Here is a 5,682-nt window from a genome sequence, read left to right as displayed (position 1 = left end):
TATCTTCAAAGCCCTCCTAAAATTACATCTCCTCAGGAGCCCTTTGCAATTAATTTCTAATTTCCCACGGCTTATAGCCCCACGACGGCCATTCGAGCTTGGATACACCCCTAAGCGTATCCTCCCTAGCTCTTCTATTCAAATCTCACGTGTATTAAGTCTCAAGTACTAGCTCACGTACACATCTCTCCATCTTCCTCCTTTCTAAAATGTCTTTTAGCGCCCGTCTCCTCCGCTAAGCTGTTAGCTTCTTTAGGGCAGGGATCTTGTCTACTGATTCTATTGCATCCTTCTAAATGCTTAGTACAGTGCTCCGCACACAGTAAGCTCTCGATGAAGACCGCCGATGGATCGATCGATTGAGGCGTCGAGAAAAAAAAGCGGCTTTTATTTATTTGAATTCGGACCTTTGATTCTGCTGCCACATATGCCTACCCAGTTAATAATAATAATAATAATAATAATGGCTTTTGTTAAGTGCTTATTACGTGCGGAGCACTGTTCTACAATTACCACCCACACCTTCAATCTGAGGGACGCGGAAGAATGCTCGACTCTGAGCATGAAGTTGTAGCATGTAGCAATAGTTTCTTGCTATTTTTCTTTTATTGCTATTTTTCTTTTATTGCTATTTTTCTTGTCCGTCCGTCTCCCCCGATTAGACCGTAAGCCCGTCAAAGGGCAGGGACCGTCTCTGTCCGTTGCCGATCTGTACAGTCCAAGCGCTTAGTCCAGTGCTCTGCACATAGTAAGCGCTCAATAAATACTATTGAATGAATGAATGTAGTTCCCCAGAGAGTGCAAGGGTCTCCAATTTGCCACGCCACTGGGTTAGCCCTCCAAACGGGAAAGGTGATTCCAGAAAAGAACATGAATCCTGTCAAACAAAAATGAACATCTTCTATCTCCTCCTATTCTTTCCGTTTCCCTCCACCCCTTGTCCTTACTCCTTCTTTTTAATCCACGAGCACAGAATTCACTGAGCACTTACTGTATGCAGAGCACTCTACTGAGTACTTGGGAGAGTACAAGAAGAAGATACACGCACGTTGTCCGCCGTGCCCCGCCGGGAACAAACCTGGAGACAAAGAAACAGAAGAGGAGGGAGACGGCATAGAAAGAGCATGGACCTGGGAGTCGAAGGATCTGGGTTCTACTCGTGGCCCTGCCACCTGTCTGCTGGGTGAAATTGAGCAAGTCGCTTAACTTCTCTCTGCCTCACTTACCGCATCCGTAAAATGGGGATTAAGACTCCGAGCCCTGTCTGGGACACGGACCGTGTCCAACCTGATGATCGCTGGGCTGTAGGCTCGTTATGGAAAGAGAAGGTGTCTACTGATTTTGTCGTGTCGTACTCTCCCAAGTGCTTAGTACAGTACTCCGCACCTAGTGAGGGCTCGATAAATACCACCGAATACCATCTTGTATCTACCCCAGGGCTAGTGTCTAACAAATACCGTACCCCCCCCCCCAGAAATCCAGCAGTGGAAGAGTATAGAAAGAAAGAGAGAAAGGAAAAGAGGGGAAATGACGGGAGAGAGAGACTACTATTCATAATGTAGTATTTATTAAGCACTTTCTATGTGCCGAGTGGGATAGATACAAGATAGTCAAGTCGGACGCAGTCCCTGTCCCACACGGGGCTCACGGTGTAAGTCAGAGGGAGAGCAAGCACCGAAGTCCCATTTTGCAGAGGAGGGAACTGAGGCTCAGAGAAGTGAAGTGACTTACCCAAGGTCACAGAGCAGTCAAGCGGCAGAGCCAGGATTAGAACCCAGGTCCTCTGACTGCCGGGCCCGTGCTCTTCCTACCGGGCCACGTTGTCGAGAAGAGAAGAGAGGGACAAGCGACGGGACGCACGGCTGTCCAAACTTCAAGGGGCACAAGCCCAGCTTTTCGACTCGGTGATTCATTGCCGCTGTCCTCCATCATCGCCCCGGCTGACCTGGAGCTCCCTGGCCAGTTCACTCGATTTTCCAGCCCAGTCAGAAACGCATCACTTGGCCGTGCCGGAAACGCCGAGGAACAAGCCGGGATCGGCCAATTCCGCTGCATAAGGGGAGCGATGGTGCCCATCGTTGCTGTCCCAACCGAAGACGGGGAGAAGGAGTGGAGCGGGGGGAAAGGGAAGCCCCTCTTCCTTGCTGCTGGGCCTCTCCCAGAGCTGTCAGGTCCCCCCCAACCAGGGGGGTTTGGGATGGAGGAACAGAGCCCTGAGGCCTGTGACTGCCCGTCCTACGGTCACACTGACCTCACCGGAGGTTTCTGAGAAACGTTAGAGAAGCAGCCTGGCCTGGTGGAGGGAGCAGCGGCCTGGAAGAAAGTGGACCTGGGTTCTAATCCTGGCTCTGCCTATTGCTCGTGGAATGACCTTAGTCAAGGCACTTAACTTCTCTATGCCTCGGTTTCCTCAACTGTAAAATAGGGATTAAATCCTATTCCCCCCTACTGAGACGCTGAGCCCCGTGGAGGACAGGGACCCCGTCCAACCCGACAAACTTGTATCTACCCCAGCGCTTAGAACGGCGCTTGACACGTAGTAAGAGCTTAACCGATACCTTTAAAAAAAGGTACACAACAACAGAAATGGGGATTTTTTTTTTTTTTGACGGTATTCGTTCAGCACTTACTATGTGCCAGGCACCGTTCTAAGCCCTGGGGTAGGTACAAGGTGATCAGGCCGGACACCATCCACGTCCCACCTGGGGCTTACGGTCTTAATCCCTGTCTTACAGACGAGGTGACTGAGGCACAGAGAAGTTAAGTGACTTGTCCAAGGTCACGCAGTATTCATTCATTCGTTCAATAGTATTTACTGAGCGCTTACTCTGTGCAGAGCACCGTACTAAGCGCTTGGAATGGACAATTCGGCAACAGATAGAGACAGTCCCCGCCCACTGACGGGCTTACAGTCTAATCGAGGGAGACGGACAGACAGGAACAATAGCGATAAATAGAATCGAGGGGATGCACATCTCATCAGCAAAATAAACAGGGTAATAAAAATATATACAAATGAGCGGACGAGCACGGTGCTGAGGGGAGGGGAAGGGAGAGGGGGGAGGAGCAGAGGGAAAGGGGGGGAAAGGGGGCTTAGCTGAGGGGAGGTGAAGGGGGAGGTAGAGAGGCCGCAGAGGGAGCAGAGGGAAAAGGGGAAGCTCAGTCTGGGAAGGCCTCTTGGAGGAGGTGAGCTCTCAGCAGACAAGTGGCGTAGCCAGGATCGGAACCCACGTCCCCTGACCCTTACCCACTAGTCGACGCTGCTTCTCACGCCGGGGACGCTGACGCGTACGTTCGATCCCCAGCCGCCCGAAAGGAAGTGGTGACGGAGGAGTCCTTTTTTCCAAAAAGCCAAAGATGACAAACTTCCTCTGACGTAATTACCATTTACCCAGTCCAACTCGCAACTCCTCGCAGTGATTCCGCAGAAGGAAGGCGATCTTCAAGGTGTCAGGGGTTTGGTAGCTGGAGAGTGACACATCGCCTGGGAGAGACAAGCTGACCTTATAGGTGTGGCTCCGAGCCGGGGTGCTTGGAACTCTGTTTCGCTTCGGAAGGTCAGAGGGTGTGACACAAAACATCGTTCGCGTTGCCGTACCTCTGAGGCCCGCCACAAGATTTTTCCTGTCTGGATATCGGCCCAGTTGGGTCATTTTCCATCCTTATTTTTTTAAGCAGTTATCATTCATCTTTTGATATCGGACCGGCCCCGCCAGGAGCGGCCGTTGAGAGTTTTTAAAGAGAGGTCACGTAAATGATGTGAGGGGGTCTTCTGACATTTCCATCCCCTGGGGGTCTGGCTTTAAAAAAAGAACCCCAAAACTTTAAATGGTTACTGGTAACGTTTCACCCTAATCTAAACGAGTATGATTAAAAGAGAGCTCTGGAAACCCAGTCTCTGGAGACAAAAACCGGTTGTCATTGCTTCCCTCGGCAACCCTCGAGAGAATGGAGAAACAAGCACGGAATTGGATAGGGTTCAACGAAAAGCACTAGAACGGAATGGTGGTTCATGGTTCCAGAACCCGATGGGGATAATCACGGGCTTCTTTCCCCAAAGGCAATAGTCCGAAGATGAGACGACGCTGTCTTTTTCGCCCCCGACTTCCGAATGCGCAAGATTATCTGGATGATTATTGTTCTTTCGTAGAGGACCCCGACTATCTCTGCCGATGGATGATATGAAAACCCGGAGAGAGCTCCTTGTTTCGTTCTTGCCAAAACGCTTTGAAGTAGCTTGCTTCGGGCTCTTGACTCTTAGGCTGTTCCACTTCTGCCTTTCCTTAAGGTTTTGTATACTTTGCTTAGGACTGCAACATCACTCACTTACCTTGTTTTAGGGTATAGAAAAAACAGATGTGGACTCTTTCTTTAATGTGACACTTTATACGCTGAATCATTCTTCCGCATTCTTCCCAGAACATTTATGGTCTATTATTCATCCACTCAATTAATCGTATTTATCGAACACTTCCTATTTATTGAGCACTTATGGTGCACAAAGACTATTGATGCCTGTCTACTCGTTTTGTTTTGTTGTCTGTCTTTTCCCTTTTAGACTGTGAGCCCGTCGTTGGGTAGAAATTGTCTCTATCTGTTGCTGAATTGTACTCTCCAAGCACTCAGTACGGTGCTCTGCGCGCAGTAAGCGCTCAATAAATACGACTGAATGAATGAGTGAACTATACTAAGCGGTTGGGAGAGTACAATATAACCACAGACACATTCTCTGCCTGCAGCGAGCTCACAGTCTAGAGGCAGAGAGAGACATTAATATACATAAATAAATTACAGATATATACAAATACATAATAATAGTATTCTGATTTATAATATTATAGTTTGTAGCCAAAAACCGCGTTATTTGTAGTCAATTCCACCGTTTAAATTTTCCCACTATAGTTCAGTCTTAGAACATTTCATACTTAGGCAGAGAGGTAAAAGCATTCATTCTACACATCACTTCGGCTTGAGAATTGCGAAGCAGGATCCGTCTTCCAGGCCAGTATTTTAGACCGGTTAATGCTAGATGGAGAGAAACAGACAAGTGCAGTAATTTCACCCACCTTTCAAAACCGCGAGCCCCATCGGGGACAGGGACTCTGCCTGATCTGATTGTATTGTCTATCCCACTGCATAGCACAGTGCTTGGTACGTCGTTAGCGCTTAAGAACACCTTATTAATAGTAATATCCTTGGAAGAAGGAAGATGGAGTAAACTACCAAAGCACAGAAATACATAATTCAGTGTTCTGTACCACAGTAAGCGCTCAGTAAATACACAGTAAGTGCTCAATAAATGTGATTGAATGACTGAATATATAGGATTGAATGATATTTTTTCAAATCCCTTTACCAGGTGGATGGATCTCTGTACTGACCCATTAATGGTGTTTCTCAGGTTATACTTTTGTTGAAGAAACTGATCTTTTTTCTTTTCCTTCACTTCCTTTTCATTCACGTTTCTTAGGACGGGGTCAAACACAGAGAAACAGTATGGTGTAGTCGAAAGAACACGGGATTCCGAGTCAGAGGACCTGGGTTCTAATCCCAATTCTGCCACCTCCTTGCTGAGTGAGCTTGGGCAAGTCACTTGACTTCTCTGTACCTCAGTTTCCTCAAGTGTAAAATGGGGATCCAATACCTGGCCTCCCTCCCACTTAGAGTGTGAGGCCCATTTGG

At 48.1% G+C, this 5,682-nt stretch overlaps 1 non-coding gene across 1 annotated transcript; it reads right to left on the bottom strand.

The window, feature by feature from the left end:
• Window positions 1-1,937: 1,937 nt before the first annotated feature.
• MIR1389 (microRNA mir-1389) lies at window positions 1,938-2,049 on the bottom strand. The gene has a single exon (NR_034848.1). It is a non-coding gene; the product is annotated as a microRNA mir-1389 (primary transcript).
• Window positions 2,050-5,682: the final 3,633 nt, after the last annotated feature.

The sequence above is a fragment of the Ornithorhynchus anatinus genome, chromosome 16 (genome assembly GCF_004115215.2).
Source record: "Ornithorhynchus anatinus isolate Pmale09 chromosome 16, mOrnAna1.pri.v4, whole genome shotgun sequence".
NCBI lineage: Eukaryota > Metazoa > Chordata > Mammalia > Monotremata > Ornithorhynchidae > Ornithorhynchus > Ornithorhynchus anatinus.
The sequence above is the reverse complement of the archived record's forward strand: the minus strand, read 5'-3'. Positions and strand labels throughout refer to the sequence as shown.